This window comes from Macrotis lagotis, chromosome 8 (assembly GCF_037893015.1).
Source record: "Macrotis lagotis isolate mMagLag1 chromosome 8, bilby.v1.9.chrom.fasta, whole genome shotgun sequence".
Taxonomy (NCBI): Eukaryota; Metazoa; Chordata; class Mammalia; order Peramelemorphia; family Peramelidae; genus Macrotis; species Macrotis lagotis.
In genome coordinates, this window is record NC_133665.1 from 52,678,621 (window position 1) to 52,695,749 (window position 17,129).

Genomic DNA, 17,129 nt, shown 5'->3' on the forward strand with positions numbered 1-17,129 from the left:
AGATGGGCGGAGCCCTTGAGGGGATCTCTGAAGGGCGGACAAGGAACACGGGGGATTTTTTGCCTCTGTTTCCTGGCTGGGCCGCCAAGTCTGGGGCGCGGCAGCTGTCTAATCAGCGCGGACTTCTCCCTCCTCGTCAGCAGCCTCCCGGTCCCACCTACTCACGCTCCTCTTCCTGCCACCCCTGAGGACTGTTTGCACCCCTCCCTTCCCGCGCTCGGAAACTTCCGGCCCTGAATCTCTAAGTGTGCCACATTCATCTCCCTCCCCCTTTTCATTCTGTCTCGGTAAGGAGGGGCATGCGGCATTTTCTTCTCCCTGGGGGCCCCTTGTTCCCCCATTGTTTCTTCTAAGTTCCTCCCATGGATAAAGGGGAGGGGGTGGCCTTCCCTCTTCCTCTGAGCTCTCTGAATCCGATCCCGCCAACGAGCTACCCACCTGAGTGCTGATTGGTCGTGCCAAAGTCACCTTCTGGGGATGCAGGGCTGCATCCACTATCTTATACACTGTAACTTATACACTGTAACCCTCAGGGGTCAGTTTTCCCGGGCAGGTGTCATCATAGGAGGCCATCTGCTGCCCTACCACCTTCCATTTATCTGGTTGGATCCCACTATGTTGCACCCAAGGGCAGATGTTCCAGATATTCTCAACAAAAGCACGGCACGTCTTGATAGGTAATTTACAGCCATGCTTAGCGCAGAGTTTATAAAGCTGCGCTGCAACGACCCCTTTTTCCTCCGGCTGAAAGGCGGGAATACTATTCCGGCCCCCCATGCTGTCTACTAGCCGAGGCTGCAATCCTAACAGGTGGCAGAACTGGAAAGTTCCCGTTCGGCAAAAGAGAAGGAGGCAGCAGGGCACAATCAGACAGGCCAGCACGGCAAGGAGCGTGATTAGAGCAGAAGGAGAAAGGGAAGAGAAAGGAAGCATAGTCAACACAATAGGGATATGTCCTTCAGGCAATATCTGAGAGTAAACGCCCTCTCCTTCCTCCCGGTTGGAAACGACCGAGGCTGTCTGGAGAATCCGACCAGCGGATTCAGACGTTCCCTAGCAAAATCAGGTCCCTGTTCCGGGTGCCACTTGCCGGGTTTTTATTTACAACGCCGGCTTCTTTATGCTAGTCCGTCCTCTTACTCACCAGTCCAACGGATGATGAGTCTTCGGGGTACCTCCGGCCCCCACTCTTTGATGGGGGAAGAACCAGACAGAGCGCCTGAGGTGGATAATGAGTCTTTATTCTTCTGTGATCACATCCCGCTCCCTCCCAACCTCTCAGCAGACACTTTTATCCCCTCTGTCCTCCCTCCCATGAACTCTTACTCAATGAGGGGCCGAATTCTGTAACATTCCCTTATAAGGTGATTATGTTTCCCCCGCTAAGCGACCGCCAAGCCTCTTCCCCCCGCCCCCAACACTTCCTGAGCTTTTGGGACACTTCTACAAGGGTCTCAGTGTGTGTGAGGCTCTGTCCTCCCTCCTAGTCTGTGAATGAGCATATATGCTTCCCTCTGCCAGGGGGCTGAGGTGGAGGGGGCCCCTGCTGTTCTATGGGGGGGGGGGCCTAGACTGTGATCAGGATCTGAATGTGGTCAGAGCCCCAGAGTCCTGTTCCGGGGCAGACCTCTGCAGTCTCTCTCTCTCTCTTCACTCCCCTCCCTAGGTTCAATGGGCTTATGCTCTGAGGGCTCCTGCTTATTGGCTCCACCTGCTTCTGTTCTCTTTGCTGTGTGCCCAGAGGCCTGGGCTCCACATTCTCGCTCTGGCAGAGGTTCCCCTGCTGTTCCCCCATTTTGTGCCCAGTGCTCCCCAGGGTGTAGCTCAGGAAACTCACCTGCTGCTGTGAGCCGTGGCTCCCAGTGCTCTGGGGTTGCCTTGGGGAGACTGAAGTTCTTTTGCTCTGGCGGGCTGCCCCTTTGGCAGCCCACCCCTCCAACCCTGGGGAGCAGAGCCTTTCTGCTCTTTTCCAGGTTACCTTGAGTAGGAGAATTGCCTCACTGGGTCCCTCTCTGGGTTCTGTCTCTCAAAAATTTAGTTAGAGTTTTATGAGTTTTATGAGTTTTATGAGAGAGCGCCTAAGACAAGATCCTTTCTTGTTGCCATCTTGGCTCTGCCCCCAAATAATTATTATAATTATAATTATAATTTCATGAATGATTTTGTTTTGTTGGTGCTGGTAGTCCAATGAGTCATAGATTATCTCTCTCCTGGATCTATTTTCCAGGTCATTCATTTTCCCTAAAAAGTGCTTTCCATTTTTTCAATTTTTTTTCAGCCATTTTCTTTTGTTTCATGGAATCTTGTAGTCTTGTAGATTCATTGGTTTCTATTTGTTCAATTCTAATTTTTAGGGTTTTATTTTCTTCAATTAGCTTCAGTGTTTCCTTTTCCAGTTGGTTATTTTAATGGAGTTGCTTACTTTGGTCAATTTTTAATAATTTTCCTGAATGATTTTCATTCCCCCCCCATTTTTCTTCTGGCTCTCTTCTTTGGCTTTTAAATTCTTTTTAAGCTCTTCAATGAACTTTTGTATTTGAGTCCAGTTTATAGACTGTTTTGATACCTACCCTGTGAGTGATTTTTTTTTCACTGCATTCTTCTTCAGACATGGCATTGCTATCATCTTTGTCTCTAAAGTAGTTTTCTTACTTTTTTTAGTTTATTTATTTTATATTATTATTACAATAATCTTGTGAGAGTAAACATAAAGCCCTTTCCCTCCCAAAAAAGATGAGAAACCTCAAGAATAATGAGAGAGGAAAAAAAATTTATTTCAGTCTGTGTTCAGATTCCAATGGCTTTGTCTCTGGTATGAGTTGTCTTCTTTATCATAAGTTCACCGAAGAAGTTGCTTTAATATTTTTCCCACAGTTGCTACTACTAGCTGTACATCCACTCTATTTCTCTCCACTCTCATTTATTCTATTCTCTCTTTCCTATTTTCCTGCCACTGTTCAGAAGTGTGATGTATCTGAGTACCTTCTTCCATAATCTTCCCTCTCTTCTATCCCCCATTCCCCCTTCCCTCCCCTCATTCCCCCATATCCCATTCTTTTCTCCCATTTTTTCTCTAGGATAAGATAGATTTCTAAACCCTATTGTGTGTATGTTATTTCCTCTCCGGGCCATTTCTTATGAGAATGAAGGCTCACTCATTCCCCCTCATCTTCCCCCATTCCACTCCATTTAAAAAACTTTTTCTTGACTCTTATGTGAAATATATTAGCCCCTTCTTCCTCTCCTTTCTCTTCCTCCCAGTAATTTCCTTTATCACCCATTTACTCCATCTTTTTACTATATTATACCATTATATTCGGCTCCTTCCTATACCTTGTTTATATATGTTCCTTCTAACTACTCTGATAAATGAGAAAGTTCATGAGTTATCAGCATCTTCTCCCCATGTAGGAATAAAAACAGTTCAACAACATTAAGTTTCTCATAGTTAGTCCTTCTCATCCACCCCCTCTATGCTTCACCTGAGTCCTCTACTTGGAGATCAAACTTTCTGTTTAGCTCTGGTTGTTTCAATTGCAAAGTTTAAAAGTACCCTGTTTCGTTGAAAGTCCATCTTTCCCCCTGAAAGAGTATGTTCTGTTTTGCTGGGTAGTTGATTCTTGGTTGTAAACCAAGATATTTTACCTTCTGGAATATCATATTCCAAGCCCTATAAACCCTTAATGTAGATGCTTCCAGATACTGTGTAATCCTGACTTTAGAGCCACAGTAGTTGAATTGTTTGTTTCTAGCAGCTTTTAGTATTTTCTCTTTTATTTGGGAACTTTGGAATTTGACTATAATATTCCTGGGAGTTTTTCTTTTGAGGTCTCTTTCAGGAGGTGATAAATAAATTCTCTCAATTTCTATTTTACCTTCTGCTTCTAGGATCTCAGGGCAATTTTACAGTATTATTTCTTGTAAAACCAAGTCTAGACTCTTTTCTTGGTTGTGACATTCATGTAGCCTAATAATTTTTAAATTATCTCTCCTGGATCTGTTTTCTAGGTCAGTTGTTTTTCCAATGAGATATTTCACATTTTCTTCTAGTTTTGGAGCTTTTTTTGGAATAGTTTTATTTCTTCCTGATTTCTTAAGTCATCAGCTTTCTTTAGGTCCATTCTGCATTTGAAGGAGCTATTTTCTTTTTTTTCCCCCTTTTTTTATTACTTTAAAGATTTTATTTATTTTGAGTTTTACAATTCCCCCCTGATCTTACTTCTCTTCCCCCACAGAAGGCAATTTGTCAGTTTTTACAATGTTTCCATGGTATACACTGATCCAAATTGAATGTGATGAGAGAGAAATCATATCCTTAAGGAAGAAATATAAAGTATAAGAGATATAAGACCAGACAATAAGATATCAGTTTTTTTTTTTTTCTAAATTAAAGGTAATAGTCCTTGATCTTTGTTCAAACCCCACAGTTCTTTTTCTGGATACAGATGGCATTCTCCATTGAAGAGAGACCCAAATTGTCCCTGATTGTTGCACTGATGGAATGAGTGAGTCCATCAAGGTTGATCATCACCCCCCCCCCCCATGTTGCTGTTAGGGAGTAGAATATTTTTCTGGTTCTGCTCATCTCACTCAGCATCAGTTCATGCAAATCCCTCCAGGGTTCCCTGAATTCCCATCCCTCCTGGTTTCTAATAGAACAATAGTGTTCCATGACATACATATACCACAGTTTGCTAAGCCATGCCCCAGTTGAAGGACATTTACTTGATTTCGAATTTTTTGCCACCACAAACAGGGCTGCTATGAATATTTGGGGGACTGCTATGAATATTTGGGTACAAGTGATGTTTGTCCCTTTTTTATCATCTCTTCAGGGTATAGACTCAGTAGTGGTATTGCTGGATCAAAGGGTATGCACATTTTTGTTGCCCTTTGGGTGTAGTTCCAAATTTCTCTCCAGAAATGTTGGATGAGTTCACAGTTCCACCAACAATGTAATAGTGTCTCAAATTTCCCACATCAAAGGAGCTATTTTCTTCAGAGAGCTTTTTTATCTCCTTTTCCAGCTGTCCAGTTCTGCTTTTTAAGGCATTCTTCTCCTCCTTTGACTTTTGTGCTGCTTTCTCCATTTGGCCTAAACTGGTTTTTAACATATTTTTTTCTTTAGTATTTTCTTGTATTTCTTTCACCAAGTTGCTGATTTGGTTTTCATGATTTATCTGCATCACTCTCATTTCTCCTCCCAATTTTTCCTCTACCTCCCTTAATTGAATCTTCCATGGGATCAAAGTAATTTTCTATGGTCAGATTCTTCTTTTTCTTTTGTTTACTCATTTCCTCATGACTGATTTTCTGCATTTCCAAGGCTTTAGGGGTTTTGGGGGGACACCCACAAGGTGGAGTCCTATGAGAGATTCTGACTATTCTCTTGTCTGTGCTTTGGTATGTGGATGATCACAGGCTCTCGACTCTGCCCTGGAGCTGTGAGGAGAGCCCCTGCTTGGCTATAGTAGTATGGGAGCCTGAACTTCAACAAGGATTTGGGTGTGGGCAAACAGCTGAGCCCTGCCACAGGAGAGTAGAGAGACCTCTGCAGTCTCCCCAAATGCCCTTACTGTGGGCTGCACTCTGAAGGTGCAGGCTAGCTTCCCTGATTCCCACTGCAGGTTCTCACCACAGAGCTTCTCTGAGGCTGACGCTCACCCCACATTCACTCTGGTGTGGCAGAATTCTCTCACCACCACTTCAAGCTGTTCCCAGTGATCCCTGAGTCATGAAGTATGGGAGCCGCCCCCTTCTGTCATGGATCCACGTGCCTCCAGGGATCTAGGCACTCAGCCCAGATACGCTGCACTGTACTGCACTGCAGCTACAGCTGCGGCTTCAGTTGCAGCTGTGACTGTGCTTGCAGCAGCTTTTTCAAACCCCTGGTCCAGTGAAACAGATCTTTCCTGTAGCACTTCTAAGTTGTCTTAGCCTGGGAAATTGCACCATTCAGTCTTTTTGTGGGTTCTGCTACTCTTTATTTTGGCTACAATCATAATTTGATGGCTTTTGAAGTTTTTTGGGGAGCAAATTTCTGGGAATTCCTGTCTTCATGCTGCCATCTTGGCTCCACCCTGTAAAGTAGTTTTCTATAGTGGGTATTCTTTTAGCTTTTTTGTTCATCTTTGTTATTTTAGTTTGGCTATAGGGAGTATAGATCCAAATTTTTATTTTACTGGGGCTCAGGTATGATCCCTTGCTTGTTGTTGGCCAAGATCTTGACTATGCAGTCCAGGCATTGCTTTTGCAGAGTTTTTTTCCCTCCTTTATGTCCAGGTTCTTGTTTGAGGCTGGAGTCCTCCCTGCTGGCTTGCTATCTAGCTTCTGGGACCTCTGCTATTGTTATGCTGTCAGGACCTGGATTGCACTGTGGCTAAAAGTCTCCTACTGGCTTTCCCCATTTTCTTGCCTCCTGGATTTAACTTCCCCTTTTCCCCTCAAAGAGACAGATCTTCACTGAAGGTCCTCCACAATGTCTACAGTTGAAAACTACTTTAAATCTTCTCTTTTTCTTGGTGGCATCTGTAGTATGAATATCAGAGTAGAGGCTTCATTTATGTTTGGTAGGGAAAAGCTCTGGGAGCATGTTAACTTTGAGCTGCCTCCTTGGCTCTGCCCCAGAAGTCCCTGAGTCTTCTATTCGAATGTCAACTTTTCTATTCAATTTCGGTCTTTTTATATCCACTTTTTTCCTCTGAAGGATTATACTCCATTTTGCTGGGTATGTTATTATTGGTTGCTAAGTCCTTTGTTTTTTTTTTTCCACTAAGAACCTTGTTTTTATTGTTAGGATCTGGGTTATTTGAGAGGGATGAAATGAGAGGAGTGGGTAGCTCCAATACCCAGTCAGCCATGTTTCACAGGCTTGTAGGTAATAGAGAATTCACCCAGGTAGTGTCCAATCATCTCAGGCTTGACTTCTACCTGATTGAAGGTCTTGCTGTTGTAGACACCCACCATACTTCCCACCATCTCTGGCAGGATGATCATGTCTCTAAGGTGGGTCTTCGCCACCTCAGGCTTCTCCATTGGGGGTACTTCCTCAGGTGCTTGAGGAGGGAGTGCTGTTTGTGCCTCAGACCCCGGTTGAGTCGCCTTCACTGTTGAGCACTGTACAACTTCATGAGCTGTTCATAGGACATGTCCAGCAGCTGGTCGAGGTCCACGCCGTGGTAGGTGAACTTCCGGAAGGTTTGCTTCTTCTTCTGCTCCACTTCTGCCATCTTGTCTGCTGTCAGGAAAAGCCCTCTGTTCTTTTAATAGGGAAGCTACTAAATCTTGGGTGATCCTCACTATGGATTTATGATATTTGAATTTCTAACTCCTTGCCTTATTTTCTCTTTGACATGGAAACTCTGGAATTTGACTATAATATACCTGGGAATTTTCACTTTGGGATTTCTATCAGGAAATAATTGATAGATTCTTTCAGTTTTTATTTTACCCTTGGTACTAAGATAACAGGGCAGTTTTCCTTCATAATTTCTTGAAATATGATGTCTAGGCTACTTTTTGCTTATTTTTTTAGTAGTTAGTTCAATAATACTTAAATTATCTGTCTAAAGTCTATTTTCCAGGTCAGTTGTTTTTCACATTTTCTTCTTTTTTTAATCTTTTGAACTTATAAATTTTTTTCCTTGAGTGATTCTTGGAATTATTAGTTTTCAGTTGCCCAAATCTATTTTTTTTGGAGAGGGCAATTGGATTAAATGACTTACCCAAAGTCACATACACCTAGTATCAAGTATATGAGGTCAGATTTGAACTCAGATCCTCCTAATTTCAGAACCTGTGCTCTATTCACTGCACTATGTGACTGTCCCCCCCCATTCTATTATTTTAGAAACTATTTTCTTCAATGAACTTTTGTATTTCTTTTTCTATGTTGGCCAATTCTACTTTTTAAAGAGTTCTCTTTGTGAATTTTTGTATCTCCTTTTTCATTTGGCCTATTCTTTTTTTTTTAGGTTTTTGCAAGGCAATGAGGTTAAGTGACTTGCCCAAGGTCACACAGCTAGGCAATTAAGTGTCTGAGGCTGGATTGGAACCAAGGTCTTCCTGATTCCAGGGCTTGTGCTCTATCCACTGTGCCACCTAGTTACATCCCAAGATGTTCTTTTTGCAAAAAAAAATTAAATTGATATTTCATTTAATTTTTTTCAATTACACACCTTAGTTTTTTCATTCATCCATCTGCAAATTTATAAATTGCACATTTTTTCTACCTTCCTTCCTTCCCTCCTTCTTCCCCCTGTCATTGAACTGTCTAGTAAATATTGTACATGTAAATTTGTGTTCAATATATTTATGTTAGTCATTTTATGCAAAAGGAATTAGGACTAAGGGAAAAGAAAGAAAATCATAAGATTGGAAGAAAAACCAAAAGAGAAGTTTTAGAAAAGTAAACATAGTATTCATTCAGATTCTTTGTGGGGGGGGTTCTCTCTGGATGTAGATGATGTTGTTCATAGCAGGTCTCCTTGTGTTATCCTAGATCTCTGAACTGTTGAAGGGAGCTGCATCCATCATATTTGATTAATTCACAACGTTGTTATTAATGTGTACAATGTTCTCTTGGTTCTTCTCCCTTCACTCAGCATCATGTAATTCTTTCCATGCTTCTCTAAAATCCAAGCATTCATGGTTTCTTATAGAATAATAGTACTCCCTGATATTCATATACCATAACTTGTTTGGTCATTCCCCAGTTGATGGACATTCCCTCAATTTCCAATTCTTTGCCGCTCCAAAAAGAGTTGCTACAAATATTTTAGAAAAAATGAGACTTCATATTTTTTATGATTTCTTTTGGATATAGACCAAATATTGGTATTACTGGATCATTCACCCATCTGTAAATTTATGTTACACATTTTTCTATTCAGTTTGTTAGTTATTCCTTTGAATTTCCATTAATTTTCAAATCTGATAAATAGATCATTTATGTCTATCTAAATCACAATAAAAATCTCAAAAACTATAGGACCAAGGACTGAGTTCTGACTCATTCAACCAGAAATATTCATTAAATTTAATGTTAAATGTGTCTCTATATTGATGTTAAACATTTTTCAAGCATTTGGATTATTATTAGCATTATTTACTATTAGCAACACTTTCTTGTAATTAAATCAGGGGATTTGCCTAGATGATATCCAAAGTAATATCTTTTCTGGCATTCTATGATCTCAAGTCTCTGATAACTCTGACAGGCTATTTTTAAAGTAAGTTCCACTTTATACATTTTAATTTAAAAAAATTAAGAAAAAAATTAAGTGTCTTTTGTTTTTATATAATATTCATTTCCAAATATATCCTCTACTCCTCTATTCAGTAAGTCATTCCTTACCTGCTCTGACCCCCCCACCCAATATAATGACTGTTTCTAATAACATATGTAGCATTATCAATCATCTCACAAACTTCTGTACTGTAGGAATAGGTTATATTTTCTCAATTCCTTTCTGAAATTATTTGGATATTATAATCTTACAGATTATACAGAATTCAATTTTGCTTTAATGTTTTTGTTAACATTGCTATATTGATTGTATCTATCATTTCCAGGTTTTACTGACTGCATGTTGTACCAGATCATATTCTTTCCATGTATTTTTGAATTTTTTCAGAAACGCACACAGTAATATTCCAGTACCTTCATGTATCATAATTTATTTAATCACTTTCAGTTTGGCACCTACTTGGTTTCTAGTTCTTTGTTTTCCTAAAGGCCTGTCTCTAATAATCTATGTTTCTATGATTCATAAGTTCAGTGTTGTCTTCATATACCCCAGGGAAATGATTTTGTTCATGAAAAAACTAAGTTTTTTAAATATCCACATGAGGGCAGTGGTGTCCTTCAGCACTGTCCTGTAGTTGCTTAAGAGGTCTGCCCAGAGCATATGATTTGCAAAACTTGGAAGAAACCCATGGTTTCAGTTCAGAGCATTGGCATTGAGACTCCTGTGGCTTTTTAGATAAGGATGTTTGTCCTTTGTTCTACAAGAAGACCATAACATCAGAGAGGTTATGTCATAACAAGCAAGTGAATTGTATTTGAGTGAAGCGGGGCTGTCCTAAGTCTTCAGCCTCACTTTCTCCTCTAGAACCATTTGGGTTCAATGGCCAGATATGAATCAGAAGACCCTAAATGTGAGACAATCAGGGTTAAGTGATTTGCCCAAGATCAAACAACTAATAAGTCTCAAGTATCTGAGGCTGGATTTGAACTCCCTGTCCTCCTGACTCCAAGGTCAGTGGTCTATCCATTGTTCCACAATTTTTATTCGCATTTAGTGAAACTGTAATTGTGTACTGATCATAACTAATGAAGGAACTAAGGCTGAAAAAAGTAGAGTCCTTTTAAGTAGAGTCACAGGCAGAGTTGTCTTGCTAACTCCTTTCTTGGATTTTTCTTCTGTGAATTTCTGAGTGCTGTAAAGATTATATTACCTTGGCTCCATTTACTGTGTTTTCTTGGACTCTGAAGACATTTTTCTATGCAGTAGAATATAGAAGCTTGAGGCAGGGGTTGCTTTCTCTAGTTAGTGCAGCCACAATGATATATCCTTCACACTATTCTCTAGTCTAGATAGCAAACTTCGAAATAACATGGTATAGTTTAAAAAGCCCTGGATTTGAAACAGAAGACCTATATGTAAGTGCAAGCTCTGCCTCTTGTCCTCTTGTCCTCCTAATCTGTCAAGTCCTTGAACAACTCTAGTCCTCAGTTTCTTCATCTATAGAATGAAGAGGCTGTAGTAGATGTCATCTAAGGTCTTTTCCAGCTCTATAACATCTATAGATTAATGTCAAATATGTTTCCCCAAGCATTTGTATTTTTTGAGCATTGAAATGCATAAGCACAATTTGGGATGGGGGCAGGGATTCACCTAGATGATATCTTAGGTACCTTTCAGTTCTGGCATTTTGAGCCCCCCTTCTATTCTTTCATTCCTTCCTATTCTGACATTGTATGGTCTATGTTCTAAAGTCCTTTCCAGCTCTAACATTCTGTGATCTGAGTTCTAAATCTTTTAGCTCTTATATTCTGGGCCATTGACAGTTTTCTTGATTGTTATCTATAAAAGAAATAAATCTGCTGGAAAGAATAATTGAACATTTTATCAATGGATCTTGCAAAACACGGGTACTCCACCCCACCCCCACCCCTGAAGTAAGGTACTGTCCATTATTATATAGTTTTAGAAACTCTTTCCCCTCTCACCTGGATTTTTATATGTTCTTGCTATTTGAGTTACAATCTAATGCTCATCCCATAACACGTCTCTAATATGACTCCCCTCATCATATGATGCATATTATGTTGATGAATTTCAATCATCACAGGGGGTATATGGGATAATATTCAACTATGTAATTATACAAACTTAGCTGGTCAAACTTAGCTAGTAGGTCAAAACCTCTAGGTCACCCTTGACTGGTTGGGGACTGATTTCTTTTAATCTTGGGTCCTGTCATCTTTGGGATGGGATTAAGAAGATCTCTCCTAGTTTTGTGATTGGTTGGGGCCATGCCCCTTTTGTAAATGTATTTCTTTTTTCTTTTTTTTTAGGTTTTTTGCAAGGCAAATGGGGTTAAGTGGCTTGCCCAAGGTCACACAGCTAGGTAATTATTAAGTGATTGGTTGGGGCCATGCCCCTTTTGTAAATGTATTTCTTTTTTCTTTTTTTTTAGGTTTTTTTGCAAGGCAAATGGGGTTAAGTGGCTTGCCCAAGGTCACACAGCTAGGTAATTATTAAGTGTCTGAGACAGAATTTGAACCCAGGTACTCCTGACTCCAAGGCTGGTGCTTTATCCACTCCGCCACCTAGAAATGTATTTCTTAGAAACTCCCACCCTGTGGAGACCAACAACACTCCACATTCCTCACATTGACTTAGGTCTTGCCATTGGACTCTTATGACTCTAGAGGAGAGAAGGAGGCTAATTGATGACTTTGCATAGCCTGGCCACACTTTTATCTAATTCATTTTCAAATCAAGGTGTGATCTTCCAGATATTATTGGTCTTTTGAGAACAAAGGACAACTAACATAGCAGCTGCTATATTTTGTGTTCTGAGTCTCCACTAGATCTGTTATTCTATGTTCTAAGACTTTGTCAGTTTTGATAGTCTCTTATCTCCATGATTTAGAAATTGTTCATATCCTCACAAGTTATTTTAAATTGAATCCAGAATGTGATTTTCTTCACAAACACCTTCTACTTTCTTCAAATCTCCTCACGGGGGCAATGTTAGCCTCTAGGTTTTATAGAACACATCTATAATAAGCAAAGGGACTGTCTACCAGACAACCAAGCCCTTGTTTTCTGAACTTGAGGTGGCCCCTTTGGACTTTGAGGTTAGGGAGCAAACTCCCTTCCTTGTTTTAGTTTAATTCTTTACTTGTATCCCCCTCTATCCTCTATACTCTCTAAGAAAAGGGTCTTACTCTCCAAGATCCTCTAGAATTCAAGGTCTCCATAAATAGATCCTGTGCTTCAAGACCTATGCATTTAAGATAGGCATTTAAATAGCACTTTTTATTTATCCCTTTAAGATGTGCAAAGTGCTTTATAGGTATCTAATATGATACGTTCCTCATAACAACACAACATTTTGAGGTAGATTCTAATGGTATTATTTTACCTGTTTTACAGATAAGGAATTGAAATTTTCTCTTATCCATGGGCACACAGAAAATAAGAGGCAGAGCTAGAATTTGAACCAGGTCTAGTCATTCTTTCTGTCACAACACTCTGGTGCTCTACAGAGACTATATTTTTTCATTACTATTTAAAACAATCATTTTAATTATAAAATTAACTCCAATACCAAAAAATAAAACAAGGAATGAGAAAACTGTCATTTATTTGTATTCTCTATTTCTCTTTGGGTTTTTCCCCCTTCCTTTTCACTTGCTTCTTTGGAAATGGAGAAGGGAGATGTTGGCAGGTTGGAGTGATTTGCCCAGTGAGCAGCACAACCTATCTACTCCATTCAACTCAATTCAATTTATTAGAATAGAGGTTAAAACTGAATAAAGGGATGATGGGGGTGGAGGACAGAGACTGATTTGACCAGTCTCATTACTTAGTTTCTAAGAATAATTATTTCATTTAGGAAGCTATATCTCTTGCATCTACTTATCTCCTTTATTCATTTCTCAGTTCCTTGTAATTTGGATTTTGACCTTCTCTTCCAAATAAAACTGTTCACTGCAAGGCATTCAAAGTTCTCTTATTCAATAACTAAAATACCTTAATCTCAGCATCCTTCCTGTACTCAATGTAACTTTGGACACAGGTAACCATTTCCTTCTCTTGAGCACTTTCTCCTTCCTCAACTTTGTTAATGCTGCTCTGATTTGCTTGTTTCTTTGCTAGATTATTACCCATGCTTCACCTCCTATGGTAGGTATTTCCCAAGACTCTATTAGGAAATCTGTTTTCTTCTCTTTCAACATTAGCTCCTATGGGTTCAATTACCATCTTTTTGAAGATGGCTTCCAGATCTCTACATCCAGCCCAATTGTTCTCCTGAGCTCTAGCTTTATATTATCGATGGTGGTTATCTCCAAATGGATGTATGTCAAATTTAAATGTCTGAAACAGAATTATCTTTTCCCCTATCCCTAAGTCACCATCTTTATTAACTTTCCTATATTTTTTTGGTGAGGGAATCTGTGATGAGATTAGGGTTCTCCCATTTTCTGCAACAAAGATTAGTTTTCCTTAAAAGGCAACAAATTGTCCATGGAATTTGATTGACCCCTTCCTCCTTGTCACAACTTCCTGGTGACCTAAAGGTATAAAAAGTTCTACCCACCACTCTACCACTGTCCCAGGCTGCTATTATCTCTGAAATCCCTTGGTTCCCACTCTGGGAAATCCTTCCCTACTCTGCCAATACCTTGCTAGAAGATTGTACTTTATATCCTGGATTGTTCTAATAGTATTGATATCTTACCTTTTGCATAGTTTCAAAATCATATTTTAGTTTGCTTTTCTGGATTCATTTCTCTCCTCTATTTTGGCTATTCACAGCAATGATTCATGACACCAATAAAGGATGCCAGCTGCTTATTAATTTTATTTTTATTTTTTTTAGATTTTGTAAGGCAATGGGGTTAAGTGGCTTGTCCAAGGCCACATGGCTAGGTAATTATTAAGTGTCTGAGGTCAGATTTGAACCCAGGTACTCCTGACTCCAAGGCTGGTGCTCTATCCACTGCACCACCTAGCCGCCCCTGCTTATTAACTTTCTAAAAGAAATTAACTTTTCTCTTAAGAAAGTCAACAATGGTTACCTTACAGTGCTTCAACTTGTGGTCTTTCATTTTTGAGAAGACTTATAACTTGTCTCTCTTTTGAAGAGGATCAAGAATCTTGGACTGGAAGATAGCCAAAATTCTTCTGATCTTGTAGGGGAAGAATTATTTATTTCTTGAAATCTTGCTAAACTAGTTTATAAATATGTGTTTGTTTACTAAGTTTCACTTGTGGTTATTTTAGGCAAGTAGATTCAGAAAAAAATGTTGAAAGGGTAGTTAATAATATCAACATAGCCTTCTTTGTTGACTGATATGAATTTACCCCTTGTCTTTTATTTTTCATTAGGGCTGACAAATAGTGAATTGCTCGAAGTGTAGAAGCAGCCAGAAAGATCAAGTATCTGATTTCTTCAAGCTATATTATTATATTTTGAATAATTGACATTTCCTTATTCCAAATCTTCATAGAAATCTAATTAAATATCCAAAATGCATTTTTTTCTAAGTAATGATCAATATCCCTAACACTGTCATAGAGGCTAGGTAAACTCTCAAGGGTGTAATTAAAATAGGAGCCATAGATCTTTAAATAAGTGTTTCATGATATTGTTCCAACTTGAATTGATTTAGTCTTATTTTTTTTTATTCAAGGCAATGGGGTTAAGTGACTTGCCCAAGGTCACACAGCTAGGCAATTATTACATGTCTGAGGCTGGATTTGAATTCAAGTCCTCCTGACTCCACTTAATTGCCCCTGAATATTCATTTTTACAACATTACGAGTTCCAAATTTTTCTCCCTCTTGCCCTCTCCTCCCCTCTTCCTAAAACAGTAAGCAATTTGATATAAGTTATATATGTGCAATTGTGTAAAACTTGTTTCCAAATTAGTTATTTTGTGAAAGAAACGGAACAAAAGAGGAAAAAAAAACATGCAAAAAAATAAAATGAAAATAGTATGCTCCTATATGCATTCAGAATCCACCAGTTTTTTTTTCCTCTGGATCTAGATAACATTTTCCATCATGAGTCTTTTCTAATTATCTTAGTCATTCATAGTTGATAATCACACAATGATGCTGTTAATATGTAAAGTGTTCTGATTCTACTCATTACCTTGCATCAGTTCATATAAGTACAGGTTTTTCTGAAATTCTCCATTTTAGGCAATCTGAGTCAAAAAAAATGTTGAAAAAGCAGTTAATAATATTAACCTATCCTTCTTTGTTGACTGATATAAATTCACCTCTTTCATTCTTCGTTAGGACTAACAAATAATGATTTGCTCAAAGAGTAGAAGCACTTTTATCCCCCTCAGGGAGATAAAACCAAAAATGTTAATTAAAAAAATAAATGTAAAAGCAATGTAGAATGTTAAGTTTTTTGAGATCAGGAAATGTGTCGTTTTTGTCTTTGTATCTTTGGAGTCTAAAAGCACTTTCTTAAGTGTTCCATATATATATATATATATATATATATATATATATTAGTTGAATTATTGATGGTGGCTCTGAGAAGAAAGTGAGCCAACCTCCTCTACCATTCAGAGTATTTCCTTCTTTTAATTCCCTAGAATGTCTTTAACAGCTATTACAATTTCAGAAGGGAAACTGAAGTTAAAAAAAGGGATTGGTGGTGATTAGGATGGAGATGATTGATACATTCAAGATAATGTGCTCCTGATGTGGAAGGAGTGTTTGTTAGTGTAGTGATATGATGTATATCATGAGAATCCACAGGGTTTTACTCAATGAAAAATTTTGAAAGCCACTAGTAAAAGATAAAGAGATCATTTACCTCCTTTGATACCAGTGTAAAAACAAATCAAGTGACTTATCTGAGATCATGAGATTCATCGGCAGAACTACCAGATGATCATTCTCCTGACCATGAAATAATGCTGACTTGGACTTCTATTAATATTAAACTAGATAGCTATTAAATGGAAATGATCTTGTAAAGTATATTTACTTTGATATTACTCTCTAGGCAGTTGTTGAACATAAAAGCTACTTTTAGCATTTAAAAAATGCTAGATAGCCTGGTGGCACAGTATGATGAGCCCTGGACCAAGAATCAGGAATATCTGAATTTAAATTCAGTCTCAGAAACTTACTACCTGTGTGACCCTGAGTAAGTAACTTAATTTATTCTTGGCCTCAGTTTCCTTATTTGTAAAATGGGGATAATAATAACATCTACATCCCAGGGCAGTTGTGAGAACAAAATGATTTGTTGGTTTTAAAGTGTTTCATAAAGTGTAAAGTATATGCTAATTATTATTATTTAAATTTTGAAAATTGAAAATGTAATGTTTCTTTCCAACTTTTTGTTGGACATTTGACTTTCCTCCCTCCACTCTCTTTCAGATTGTATTTGAGTACATTTCTACTGTTTATCTAGCTTTAAAAGCCTAGAAGAATTTTGTTTTTTTAACTTTGGTATTATGGATTTTTTAAGAGAAACCAGGTGTCATATTTGAATTGTGAAATATTTTTATGCTCTAGCTATTATTTTACAATCTTTTGTTATTTGTTGAGTCTTCAAAATACGCATACCAGCATTACCCTTGGGTAGGAAGACATATGAGGTCCTTGATGTTGGGGTTTATCATTCTAGGTTAAGATACGGCTATTTCACAGCGACGGTAAGTAGGCATTCCTCATCTGCATTTCTCAGGTGAGAAATTTGATGTTCAAAGAGGTCATGCGGGAGAGCTAGAAATCAGAACCTGCTCTGCTGACTCCAAATCCAACTTTCTTTGCATTATATCACAGCGGTGTGTAATAAATGATTTATGACTTAAAAGTACAAACAAAATGTGGTAGGAGTTCAGAGAAAGGGCAGAG

At 38.8% G+C, this 17,129-nt stretch overlaps 1 pseudogene; it reads right to left on the reverse strand.

The window, feature by feature from the left end:
* Positions 1-6,804: 6,804 nt before the first annotated feature.
* LOC141494805 (small ribosomal subunit protein uS19 pseudogene) lies at positions 6,805-7,244 on the reverse strand (annotated as a pseudogene).
* Between the last annotated feature and the right edge of the window lie 9,885 nt (positions 7,245-17,129).